The 14,127-nt window shown below is 39.6% G+C and overlaps 1 protein-coding gene across 2 annotated transcripts in view; it reads left to right on the top strand.

The window, feature by feature from the left end:
* Window positions 1–14,127, top strand: part of PKIA (cAMP-dependent protein kinase inhibitor alpha) — a 78,271-nt gene that overhangs the window by 41,715 nt on the left and 22,429 nt on the right. The window contains exons 2-3 of one of the 2 annotated variants that reach the window (XM_066378847.1): window positions 12,538–12,667; window positions 12,875–12,934. The gene's annotated coding sequence lies outside the window, so the exon portion shown is untranslated. The remainder of the gene's footprint in view (window positions 1–12,537; window positions 12,668–12,874; window positions 12,935–14,127) is intronic. The other variant, XM_066378846.1, reaches the window with a different exon arrangement.

Here is a 14,127-nt window from a genome sequence, read left to right as displayed (position 1 = left end):
AGCTTCTCCATGTCAGCACAGCCAGTGGATGGTTTTTGTCCCAATAGCTAGGCTCTTCTCTTCTTTTTTTAAAAATTTATTTATTGATTTTAATTTATTGTGTTTACATAGATTCTATTGTCACCCCGAATGCATCCCCTACTCCCCTGTATTCCCCTCAACATCTCCCTTGACCCCCGCCCCATCACGCCCTACCCCCCCCCTCCCTTCAGGTTTATCCCATCCTATCATCCCCTTTCCCTCTGTCCTCTTTTCCTCTGGTCCCTTTGATCTCTCCTCTGTCTCAATTCCCTTCCTCAGATCACATTGTTCATTGCATTTCTCAAATGAGTGAGGTCATATGACATGTTTATTTTTCTGCCTGGCTTATTTCACTTAACATAATAGTTTCCAGGTCCATTGAGGTTGTCGCAAAAGATAAGATTTCCTTCTTTTTCTGGCCCCATAGTATTCCATTGTATATAAGTACCATTGCTTTTTTTTTTTTTTTTTTTTTTTTTTTTTTTTTTTTTAATAAATTTTTATTAATGGTAATGGGATGACATTAATAAATCAGGGTACATATATTCAAAGAAAACATGTCTAGGTTATTTTGTCATTAAATTATGTTGCATACCCCTCGCCCAAAGTCAGATTGTCCTTCGCCACCCTCTATCTAGTTCTCTGTGCCCCTCCCCCTCCCCCTAACTCTCCCCCTGTCCTCCCTCCCCCCACCCCTGGTAACCACCACACTCTTGTCCATGTCTCTTAGTCTCATTTTTATGTTCCACCAATGTATGGAATCATGTAGTTCTTGTTTTTTTCTGATTTACTTATTTCACTCCTTATAATGTTATCAAGATCCCACCATTTTGCTGTAAATGATCTGATGTCATCGTTTCTTATGGCTGAGTAGTATTCCATAGTGTATATGTGCCACATCTTCTTTATCCAGTCTTCTATTGAAGGGCTTTTTGGTTGTTTCCATGTCTTGGCCACTGTGAACAGTGCTGCAATGAACATGGGGCTACATGTGTCTTCACGTATCAATGTTTCTGAGTTTTGGGGGTATATACCCAGTAGAGGGATTGCTGGGTCATAAGGTAGTTCTATTTGCAGTTTTTTGAGGAACCACCATACTTTCCTCCATAATGGTTGTACTACCTTACAGTCCCACCAACAGTGAATGAGGGTTCCTTTTTCTCCACAGCCTCTCCAACATTTGCTATTACCCGTCTTGTTGATCATAGCTAATCTAACAGGTGTGAGGTGGTATCTCATTGTAGTTTTGATTTGCATTTCCCTAATAACTAATGAAGCTGAGCATTTTTTCATATATCTGTTGGCCATTTGTATCTCTTCCTGTGAGAAGTGTCTATTCATGTCTTCTTCCCATTTTTTTATTGGATTGTTTGTTTGTTTGTTGTTGAGTTTTATGAGTTCTTTGTAAATTTTGGAAATTAGGCCCTTATCTGAGCTGTTGTTTGAAAATATCATTTCCCATTTAGTTGGTTGTCTGTTTATTTTTATATCAGTTTCTCTTGCTGAGCAAAAACTTTTTATTCTGATGTAGTCCCATTCATTTATCTTTGCCTTCACTTCTCTTGCCATTGGAGTCAAGTTCATAAAATGTTCTTTAAAACCTAGGTCCATGAGTTTAGTACCTATGTCTTCTTCTATGTACTTTATTGTTTCAGGTCTTATATTTAGGTCTTTGATCCATTTTGAATTAATTTTAGTACACGGGGACAGGCTGTAGTCGAATTTCATTCTTTTGCATGTGGCTTTCCAGTTTTCCCAACACCATTTGTTGAAGAGGCTTTCTTTTCTCCATTGTGTGTTGTTGGCCCCTTTATCAAAGATAATTTGACCATATATATGTGGTTTTATTTCTGGGCTTTCTATTCTGTTCCATTGGTCTGAGTGTCTATTTTTCTGCCAATACCATGCTGTTTTGATTATTGTGGCCCTATAATATAGTTTAAAGTCAGGTATTGTAATGCCCCCAGCTTCATTCTTTTTCCTTAGGATTGTTTTGGCTATTCGGGGTTTTTTATAGTTCCATATAAATCTGATGATTTTTTGTTCCATTTCTTTAAAAAATCTCATAGGAATTTTGATGGGCCTACATAACCCTCATACCAAAACCTGGCAAGGATGGCACAAAGAAAGAAAACTACAGACCAATATCTCTAATGAATACAGATGCTAAAATTCTAAACAAAATACTGGCAAACCGAATACAACAACATATTAAAAAAATAATACATCATGATCAAGTGGGATTCATCCCAGAATCTCAAGGATGGTTCAACATACGCAAAACGGTTAACGTAATACACCATATCAACAAAACAAAGAACAAAAACCACATGATCTTATCAATAGATGCAGAAAAGGCTTTTGATAAAATGCTTTTTTTTTTTTAACTATTTTTTCATTTTTTAAAAATTTTTATTTTATTTATTCACTTTTAGAGAGGAGAGAGAGAGAGAGACAGAGAGAGAGAGAGAGGAGAGAGAGACAGATAGAGAGAAAGGGGAGGAGCTGGAAGCATCAACTCCCATATGTGCTTTGACCAGGCAATCCCAGGGTTTCAAACCGGCGACCTCAGCATTTCCAGGTCGACGCTTTATCCACTGCGCCACCACAGGTCAGGCGTACCATAGCTTTTTAATCCACTCATCCACTGACGGACACTTGGGCTGTTTCCAGATCTTCGCTATTGTGAACAGTGCTGCCATAAATATGGGGGTGCATTTCTCCTTTTGAATCAGTGATATGGTGTTCTTGGGATATATTCCTAAAAGTGGGATAGCTGGGTCAACAGGCAGTTCCATTTCTAATTTTTTGAGGAATCTCCATACCTTTTTTCCAGAGTGGCTGCACCAGTCTGCATTCCCACCAGCAGTTCAGGAGGGTTCCCTTTTCTCCACATCTTCACCAGCACTTATTATGTGTTGTTTTGTTAATGTGCACCATTCTGACTTGTGTGAGGTGGTATTGCATTGTAGTTTTAATTTGCATTTCTCTAATGGTTAGTGCATTTTTTCATCTGTCTATTGGCCATCTGTATGTCCACTTTAGAGAAGTGTCTATTCATTTCTTTTGCTCATTTTTGATTGGATTGTTTATCTTCCTGGTGTTGAGTTTTACAAGTTCTTTATATAAATTTTGGTTATTAACCCCTTATCAGAGGTATTGTTGAATATGTTCTCCCATTTTGTAGTTTGCCTTTTTATTCTGTTCATATTGTCTTTAGCTGTGCAAAACCTTTTTAGTTTGATATAGTGCCATTGTTTATCCTGTCTTTTATTTCACTTGCCCTTGGAGATAAATCAGCAAATATATTGCTGCAAGAGATGTCGGAGAACTTACTGTCTATGTTTTCTTCTAAGATGCTTCTGGTTTCACGACTTACATTTAAGTCTTTTATCCATTTTTAATTTATTTTTCTGACTGGTGTAAGTTGGTGGTCCAGTTTTATTTTTTTGCAGGTAACTGTCCAATTTTCTCAACACCATTTGTTGAAGAGGCTATCTTTACTCCATTGTATGCTCTTACCTCCTTTGCAAAAAATCAATTGTTCATAACGGTGTGGGTTTATTTCTGGGTTCTCTGTTCTGTTCCATTGATCTATTGTATATGCCTGTTCTTATGCCAGTACCAAGCTGTTTTGAGTACAATAGCCTTGTAGCATAACGTGCTATCAGGAAGTGTGATACCTCCCATTTTATTCTTCATTTTCAAGATTAGTGAGGCTATTCATGTTCTTTTTTAGTTCCATATAAATTTATGGAATCTGTGTTTTATATCTTTGAAGTATGTCATTGGTATTTTAATTCATATTGCATTGAATTTATAAATTCCTTTGGGTAATAAAGACATTTTAATGAAGTTTATTCCTCCTATCCATGAACACAGTATATGCTTCCACTTGTTTGTATCTTCCTTGATTTCTTTTATCAATGCTGTATAGTTTTCCAAGTAGAAATCTTTAATCTCTTTGGTTAAATTTATTCCTAGGTACTTTATTTTTTTTGGTTGCAATAGTGAAGGGGATTGTTTCCTTAATTTCCTTTTCTGACAGTTCATTGTTGTTGTATATTAATGCCTCTGATTTCTGAGTATTGATTTTATATCCTGCCACCTGCTGAATTCATTTATCAGGTCCAGTAGTTTTTTGACTGAGTCTATAGGGTTTTTTATATACAGTATCATATCATCTGTAAATAATGATAGTTTTACTTCTTCTTTTCCAATTTGGATGCCTTTTATTTCTTCTTCTTGTCTGATTGCTGCAACTAGGACTTCCAAAACTATGTTGAATAAGAGTTGTGAAAGGGGGCACGCCTGCCTTGTTCATGATCTTAAGGGAATTGCTTTTAATTTTTGCCCATTAATTATGATGTTGGCTGTGGGTTTGTTATAGATGGCCTTTATCATGTTGAGGTACATTTCCTCTATTCCCACCTTGCTGAGAGTTTTGATCATAAATGGGTGATGGATTTTATCAAATGCTTTTTCTGCATTTATTTAAATTATCATGTAGTTTTTCTCCTTCCTTTTGTTTATGTGATGAATCACATTGATTGATTTGCCAATATTGTACCATCCTTGCCTCCCCAGAATAAATCCCACTTGATCATGATGTATGATTTTTTTTCATATATTGCAGGATCCAGTTGGCTAATATTTTGTTGAGGATTTTAGCATCTAAATTCATCAGGAATATTGGCCTATAATTTTCTTTCTTTGTGTTGTCTTTGCCTGGTTTTGGAATCAGAATTATGCTTGCTCATAAAAGGAGATTGAAAGTCTTCCTTCCTCTTGAATTTTTAGAAATATCTTGTGAAGGATAGGAGTTAGTTCTTCTTTGAATATTTGGTAGAATTCACCTGTGAAGCCATCTGGCCCCGGGCTTTTCTTTGCTGGGAGTTTTTTGATAACTGTTTCGATCTCATTTGTTGTAATCAATCTCTTTAGGTTTTCTGATTCTCCCAGATTGATTTTTAAAAGATATGTTTCAAGGAATTTGTCCATTTCACCTAGGTTGTCTAGTTTTTTTGGCATACAGTTCTTCATAGTATTTTCTTACAATATTTTGTAGATCTGTTGTGTCCGTTGTTATTTCTCCACTCTCATTTCTAATTTTATTTATTTGAGTCCTCTCTCTTTTTTCCTGGTTAGTCTGGTTAAAGGTTCATTAATCTTGTTTATCTTTTCAAAGAACCAGCTCTAGGTTTCATTGATCCTCTGTATTGTTTTTTTAGCCTCTATGTCATTTATTTCAACTCTGATCTTTATTATTTCCTTTCTTCTACTACCTCTAGGCTTTTCTTGCTGTTCTTTTTCTAGTTCTTTTAGATGCAAGGTTGTTTATTTTAGCTTTTTCTAGCTTCTTAAGGTATGCCTGTATTGCTATGAACTTCCCTGTCAGTACTGCTTTTGCTGTGTCCCATAAGTTTTGAGTTGATGTATGCTCATCATTTATTTCTAGGAATTTTTAAATTTCTTTTTTGATCTTATTGTTAACCCATTCATTATTTAATAACATGCTATTTAGTTTTCAAGTGTTTGAATATTTTTCAATTTTTTTATTGTGGTTGATTTCTAGTTTCATGCCATTGTGATCAGAGAAGATGCCTGATATAATTTCAATATTCTTAAATTTGTTGAGACCCCTTTTGTGCCCTAACATGTGGTCTATTCAAGAGAATGTACCATGAGCACTTGAAAAGAATGTATATTCTGCTGCTTTAGTGTGAAAGGTTCGAAAGATACCCATTAAATCCAGTTGATCTAGTGTGTCCTTTAAGTCTGCTGTTTCTTTGTTAATTTTCTTTCTTGAAGATCTATCTAGTGATGTTAGTGGGGTATTGAAATCTCCTACTATTATAATATTGCTGTTGATCTCACCCTTTATATCCATCTTAGTCTGCTTTATATATTAGGTGCTCCTATATTAGGTGCATAGATATTTATAATGGTTATATCTTCCTGTTGGATTGCTCCCTTTATCATTATGTAGTGACCTTCTTTATCTCTTACTATAGCCTTTGTTTTAAATTCTATTTTGTCAGATATAAGTATTGGTACATCAGGTTTTTTTTTCATTTTCATTTGCATGAAATATTTTTTTCTAGTCTTTTACTTTCAGTCTATGTGTATCTTTTGTTTTGAGGTACGTCTCTTGTAGACAGCATATGTATGGGTCCTGTTTTCTTATCCACGCAGCTGCCTTATGTCTTTTGATTGGATCATTTAATCCATTTACATTTAAGGTTATTATTGATATGTAGTTGTTTATTGCCATTTTATTCTTTAAAGCTATGTTTCTCTTTTACTATATTCCTTTCCTCCTTTGTTCTGTTTACAACAGGCCCCTTAAAATTTCTTGCAGCATTGGTTTAGTTGTAATGAATTCCTTGAGTTCTTTTTTTGTCTTGGAAGCTTTATGTTTCTCCTTCAATTTTATTTTATTTTATTTTATTTCATTTTTATGAAGCTGGAAACAGGGAGAGACAGTCAGACAGACTCCCGCATGCACCCGACCGGGATCCACCCGGCACGCCCACCAGGGGCGATGCTCTGCCCACCAGGGGGCGATGCTCTGCCCATCCTGGGTATCGCCATGTTGCAACCAGAGCCACTCTAGCGCCTGAGGCAGAGGCCACAGAGCCATCCCCAGCACCCGGGCCATCTTTGCTCCAATGGAGCCTTGGCTGCGGGAGGGGAAGAGAGAGACAGAGAGGAAAGCGCGGCGGAGGGGTGGAGAAGCAAATGGGCGCTTCTCCTGTGTGCCCTGGCCGGGAATCGAACCCAGGTCCTCCGCACGCTAGGCCAATGCTCTACCGCTGAGGCAACTGGCCAGGGCTCTCCTTCAATTTTAAACGATAGCCTTGCTGGATAAAGATATCTTGGTTGTAGGCTCTTGTTCTGCATTACTTTGAATATTTCTTGCCATTCCCTTCTGGCCTCAAGTGTGTCTTTTGAGAAGTCAGATGTCATCCTTATGGGATCCACTGTAGGTAATAGACTACTTTTCTCTTACAGCTTTTAGTATTCTTTCTTTATTTCTTATCTTTGGTATTTTAATTATGATATGTCTTGGTGTAGATTTCTTTGGGTTTCTCTTTAATGGAATTCTCTGTGATTCTTGAACCTGTGTAACTTTTTCCTGCATCAGTTTAGGGAAGTTTTCATCTATGATTTGATTGAGCAAGGTCTTTATCCCTTGTTCTTTCTCTTCTTCTTCAGGAACCCCTATGATGTGGATGCTATTTCTCTTCATGTTGTTACAGAGCTCTCTTAGAGTTTCATCAGACTTATTGAGTCTTTTGTCTTTTTGCTGCTCTGCTTCTATGCTTTCATTTTTCTTGTCCTCTAACTTGCTGATTCGATCCTCAGCTTCATCCATCCTGCTATTAATTCCTTCCATTGTGGTCTTTATTTCTGATATTGTAGTTGTCATCTTTGACTGATTCTTTTTTGTTATTTCAATGTCCTTTTTTATACTTGCTATCTCTTTATTTAGGTGCTCATTATGTCCATCCATTGTTGTTCTAATATCTTTGAGCATCCTAACAATAATTATTTTAAACTCTGCACCTGTTAATTTGGTTATATCTGATTTATTCAAGTCATTTTCTGGGGATTTCTCTTGATTCATTGGGATTGCATTTCTCTGCTTTCCCATTTTGTCTGTGTATAAGAAAGGTGTGGCAACAGGAGTTCAATGGGTGTGGCCTCTGTCTCCTAGGTGTGGTCTGTCTGCAGTCCTGCCACCCCCTCTTCCAATGCCTCAGGCATTTGTGTATGGACGTTACCGGCACCAGCCTGCTGAGGCAGTCATTGTGGTTTCCACCTCTCCTCTGCAAGCTGGGCTGTGTTTACATGCCCAGGCTACAAGCCCTGGCCAGGCTTGGCCTTTGCCCCACCCTCATGGGCGGGGCTGCACCTGTGTGCCTCACTGGGGCACAAGCCTCGGCATGGCAGGCAGGGCTGCCACCTTTACTCAGCTGCGGGTATCCACCAGTTTCCCGGCTTTCTCCTTGCCCCTGAGGGTAGTACTGAAGGCTGGACTGCTGGACCGCTCTTGCTCACCCAGCCCACATCTGCAGGTCGGACTGCATTTGTGTGCCCCTTCTGCCCCCACGCCGCCCTCATCCTCTGCTCCCACTGGGCGGGACTGAGCTCATATCAGGCTTCAGTTGTAACTGACCCAGCTTCCACCTCCATTGACAGTACCATGCTTTCATGTCCTGCTGCCACTCGCCCTCTGGCAAGCCTTCAGCAGTGTGGGTGGGGTGATGCAGCTCAGACCGTAGCACTCAATACTGTGTCTTTGATGGCTCCCCCTTCTAAGCAACTCTGCTCTGAGTGCAGCAGGAGAGCTTCTGTTTGGCTGGTGTCCTGCTTCCCTTTGCTGGTATTGCAGGTTCCAGGGGAAATATACACTTTAGATTTGGGGAGTCACTCAGCTCAGAGGTTAGGGTGGCCATCCCTCAAAGTGTTTCTCCCTGTGCCTCCTAATTACACTCTCTTCATGCTTCTCTGGTCCTCTCAGCTCTCCTTGTTCCCTAGAGTCCCAGGTGAGTGGTTGTGAAAGAGGTTTTCTGTGCAGTCCCTTTAAGAGGAATCCTGGGTCTGAGAAATCTGTCTCTTTCTCACAAACAGTATCCTGGCTTGTTTCACAGCTAAATACTGTACATACACCTCTTTTAGGCTCTGGGGCTTCAGGCTGGGGCTTTGTTCCTGAGGCCCAGGACCCTCCCCTCTCTGCTAAACTCACTTTCTGCCACACAAGTCCCTCCAGGTTGCTGTTAGCTCCCAGGAGCTGGGCAGCTCTCTCCGCATTTCTGCTTTTCCTACCAGTCTCAATGTGGCTTTTTCAGTGTTCTTTGGTTAAAGAGTCCTCTTAGTTTAGTCCAAAGTTGGTTTTTCCATGTCATGGTTCTTAAAATTAAGTTGTAATCCACTTTGGTTCTGGGAGGTGAAAATTGGTACGTGCACCTACTCCATCGCCATCTTGCCCCCCTCCAGGCTCTTCCCTTCTTAAAAAAAAAAAGTGTGCCTGACCTGTGGTGGCACAGTGAATAAAGCAACAACCTGGATCGCTGAGGTTGCCGGTTCGAAACCCTGGGCTTGCCTGGTCAACGCACATATGGGAGTTGATGCTTCCTGCTCCTCCACCCTTTTCTCTCCCTTCTCTCTCTCTCTCCCCTCCCCCTCTCTAAAATGAATAAATAAAATCTTAAAAACAAACAAAAAACAAAAAGAGCAACCAAACACTTTATTTCATACACCTATACTTTAACACTCTCATAACCATCTACCTGAGTGAGTTTTACTGGTTCTCTTTCTCTAATCTGACTTCTAAATGTTCTGTTGGTTTCATTTATCCTCAGTGGTGTACAGAGCTACATGAGGGGTCATTCTCAGCACTTCAGTCTCATAATAACAATGTTTGTCACAGAAGTCAGTGCCTCTTTATCATATGCCAGGTGCGGATCTAGGACACTATTTTATGAATATAAGTTTATCCTCCTCATGAACCTATGAGATAAACCTTATATTCCATAGTGCAATCGAGGAAATAGAGGCACTGAGAGGTTAAGTATCACTTCCTCAAGGTTGCAGTATCAGTCGTCGGTGATGCCCCAGATGAGTGAATGCTGGTATAGAGCAGGCAAGTTATATAATGACTTACTAATGGCTTTAAGTTAGCAAAATTTAATTAATGCCTTGTGAAGTACCAGAAAGCACTGGAACATTTTGTTTTTAATGGGAACAATTAAGTCACATGTCAATGGCTAATATAATTAGTTCCTATTAAATGGAATGATTTCTTACTACTCTGTTCTTCTGAAAGAGAAATCATCTTGCTTTAATGTTTTTCATTTTCCCCCATTCACATATTTACTTATTTATGCAACACACATTTCCTGAGCAGTCTGCTTAAAGCCCTGGAAGCTTCGGTGGTGAACAAGAAAGCACAAGGTCCTTATGCTTATGCAAATGCCCCAGAGGTATGGGGAGGCGGTGTAAACAGGTAAACATATTTCATAGAGTGACTAGAATGCAATTGGATAAAGGGATCCAGAGGCACTGAGGAGCAGGTCTCTGATCAAGATAGTTGTGATGGCATTTTAACTGAGACCTTAATGATCAAAGATAAATCAGAGTAGGTTAAGGGTCAGCAAATACAAAGCTGTGAGACAGCAACAATCCAAGCCTGCTGCATCTGAAGGCTCAGAAAAGGCTCATGTACCCAAAACCAGATGAAAATCAGGGAAAGACAGAGGAAGTGGTCAGAGCACCTGGTGCCCGTAAACCTTGTTCGGTGGATTACAGTTGATTGCCTTCACACTAGAATGATTGCCTTTGAAGGTTAGAAGTTGGCCAAGCATATTATCTGATCTGTGCTTTGTAAAGATTATCTTGACAGTTTAGTCTCCTGTAAAAACAAAGTAGGTGTGCCTCTATGAAGTGTGGATAATGACTTTTCAAAAGCTCAGTGAGCTCATAAATAGTTGGTTCACTAGTTATCTCATCAATCTCAACTAGACTGTATGAATATGTGCTTGGTGACCTTGGGGTCCTGGAACATACTAGATTTGGGACACCCAACCATTTCCAATTACTGATTTGAAAAATTCTCAAACCTGTTGAGGTTCAGGAATATTATTTTATTACTGGGGGCAGGATAAAAGGGTTAATGTGATAGGTGGGTTCCTCTGTCTATTCTCCCTTTCTGTGGGAGAAGTGATGGACGAGGGAGTGACTAAACAGCTGCGGACAGATTGCTGAAATTTCAGAACTAGTTCAGTCCTGTAAATATTTGCTAAAAAACTAGGATGTGAAGGAACTGAGCTGAGACTGGGAATGCAAAGAGAAAAAAACTGCCTGGCATAAACTATCTGCTTAAGAAGGCCTGAGGCTATAAGACACACTCAAGGCAGAGAAGACTGTGAGTGAGGGTGACAAACGTGCTCTCTGTACTTAGGGGCAGCCTCCACCTCAGGCACTAAAAACAGCTCAGTTGCGAGCATCAGCCCCAGATGGGGGTTGCCGAGTGGATCCTGGTTGAGGCAAGTGTGGAGTCTGTCTCTTTATCTCCCCTCCTCATAGATAGATAGATAGATAGATAGATAGATAGATAGATAGATAGATAGATAGATAGATAGATGAACATAATGAAATGATAGTATTATTTCCTTGTGAGGTTTTGGGAAAAGGCACATAGAAAATATATGAAAATAAAGCCTTTATAGGCCAGAATAACAATACATCATTTTTATAACAGAAAACTCATTAACCAAAGTTGTTACTCCTGCATAATGTTTTTCTGTACTTTAGACATTGTCTCCAATGTTTATGATCATCTCTACCCTCTAAAATGGAGTCATGCCCGTGGTACACATTTGTCATGTAAAAGAGTAGTCATGGAAAATAAATTCAGCATTTAAAGACAACTCGCTATGATTTATTCAGTGGGCTCTTCCAAAAAGGTGGTACCAAGAATTATTGGTTATTGAAATAACAGTCCTTTCAGTTACTTAGTTTTTTCTTCAGAATCAATATTAATAAAGGTAAAGAGTAGTTATATATTCATTAAGATACAAGCACGTAATCCCAAACAATTTATGGCCCCCTAACGATCTAGTGCTCCTTAAGGAGCCATCAACTGGTCCAAGTGCCAAGACAGAGTACACTACGTGCTGCTGCTCCTAGATCCTAATGCATTTACCCAGGTAAGAAAGAGCATAACTGTGAAGAGAAGAAAAATGGAAAGGGAGATAATGCCACTTGTTTTCAATTGATGATGGTATGTGTGAAATTTATGGGCAGATGGTCTGGAGCAGGTGTGAGTATCATCTGAGGAGACTGCTCGCTGCTTTAGTTACTCAGAAGACTATGATTATCATCTTGGAAGCACAACTACAGGACTTGATTGCTTCACTTGCTCGAGCCTTTCCCTTTCCCCTGATATCTACCTTCCTAAGGCACTGATCAGCAGTCACAGATCCACTATCTCCCTGTCACATCACCGCAGAAAGAGCCACACAAGCACGTACATGCACACACACGCATGCACACACTCTCACTTTTGTGTGCGACAGTGCTTGAAAAGGCAATGGATAGTGTAAACTAAAGGTCTCTGTAAAATATCCTTCTGCAAATTTCTGTTTATTTTGGCAAATAATTAAGTGTAGTCAACTTAATCATTTCCTAAAATCTAGGCTAAAACAAATAAATTAAAAAGAAATAAAAAGACTTGGAAAACTTGCCTTATTTGCCCTCCCTGTGTGTCTTAATGAACAAAGGAGAACTGGGCTTTTCCTGAAGTCTTCACTCAGCTAGAAGACCCTCCTGCCACCTGGACTTCCGTCCTGTGTCTACTCGATCAGTCTTCAGACTGACTAACTGTGGCTTGCCCTTGAGTTATTACTAAACTGTTTAGAAGACTTGTGCTTGAAGCTTTACTTAAGACTGTAAACAATTGAGATCTCTATGTATCGTTAATTTCCTTTTCTCCTGCTGTCTCCATTTCAGTCTCCTGAGTTTCTGGGAAGGCCTGGTTGCCCCAAAGGAGAGATTTCTGGTGGAAGTCTGAAGGTCTGAGCCAAGAAAAGAAAAGCTCCAGCAGAGCCCATGAATTAAGGACAAGAAGGTTTCCACTCAGGTAGGAGCCCGTGATCTCATACATCCCACCACCCTAAATACAGCCTGCTGATGGCTGGACATGATGTGTCCGCTTGGGAAAAGTTGGATGGATAACCTAATCTACGAGGAAGCTGTTCTCATTCCCTGCGAGGCTGCAGTGTTTACCAGAGAATACCTTGGAGGAAAAGGGATACAATAACAGCATGATGCTTTTTTCCATTTTTAGCTCATTGTTGCCAAGCACACTTAGAGATCTCGGAGCCTGCGGCTTAATCCCAGGAGTTAGGTATGTGGAGCAGCAGATTAACCCTTTTGGTATTTTCTCCTAAGACAAATCATTTTCACAGCTTGCACTCACGGTCTAGCTGCTTATCATAATTCAGGGCCATGGGTGCACCCAGTCTCCTAAGCGGGGGACAGCCCTGTCAGTAGTGTGAGGAAACTGGCTTGGTCCCTGTTGGAGCACATCTGCTGTTTGTCTTGGCACAAAAGGAGCATAGAGAGGAGCAGAACAGGCTTGGGAAAGAGGGGTCTGTTTTTATTTATCTGTGTGTCAAAACCTCACTAACAATTTTATCTTCTCTAGCAATGTTTTGAGATAAAAAACAAACAAACAGAAAGGGATAAAGGGGATAATGAAGCTAACCCAATATGTGGCAAGACCAGAGACACTAGTGACATGGCAATCAGGGCCTGTCCACCTCGTCCCCAGTCCTATCCTTGGGGGTAGCACCTGACCCCTAGTTGGTACTCAGTGTGAAGACATGTTGGACGACAGATGGATAAACAATGAAAAAAGGTTAAAATGGTAGAAAAGGTCATTGTCCTTGTATTTCCTCATGTGTTTACTTCTGAGGACCAAGCACTGTCACGGACACATGGCAGGTAAGCGATAAAATTTGTTGAGAGAATAGAGGAGTCCCCATGATTCTCAGGATAATTATAAAACACAGAATCCATGTTGGCCAAAGGGCAGAAGCATCCATAAGATGCAAGCCTGGATCTCAGACTACGGATACCACTGACAGAATTCATCTAGTTTTAACCACATACATCTCATCCTGTTACATTTAGGCATAGTACCTACATTAAATATACTATGAAATGACTTGAATACAGAAAGAATATCCACTGATAACCTTTTGTGATATATTATTTGCAAAACATGATTTTAAAGCATTTTTATAATGATAAAGTTAAGGGCAATTTCAAAATCATTAGCTGCTAAAATTATTTACATTTTTCCATAGTTGGGTAGGGCACCATAGTACTGCTGCTGTCTCTGTAATCTGCTGTTGCTAGCTTCTGTATTCCCAAAAGGAACAAAATCCATCTTATTAAAGAAAGGAATGTAAGATTTGCTGCTTCCACAAAACCAACATACGTGCACATTTTCTTTCTCTCTCTCTTTCTCTTTTTGTATTTGAGGTTTTGAGTTTTTTCCTAATGATGATTTTATTTTCTTGCACTTATTATTCT

Source organism: Saccopteryx leptura, chromosome 3 (assembly GCF_036850995.1).
Source record: "Saccopteryx leptura isolate mSacLep1 chromosome 3, mSacLep1_pri_phased_curated, whole genome shotgun sequence".
Taxonomy (NCBI): domain Eukaryota; kingdom Metazoa; phylum Chordata; class Mammalia; order Chiroptera; family Emballonuridae; genus Saccopteryx; species Saccopteryx leptura.
Note: the sequence above shows the minus strand (reverse complement) of the source record. Positions and strands in the feature narration are given on the sequence as shown.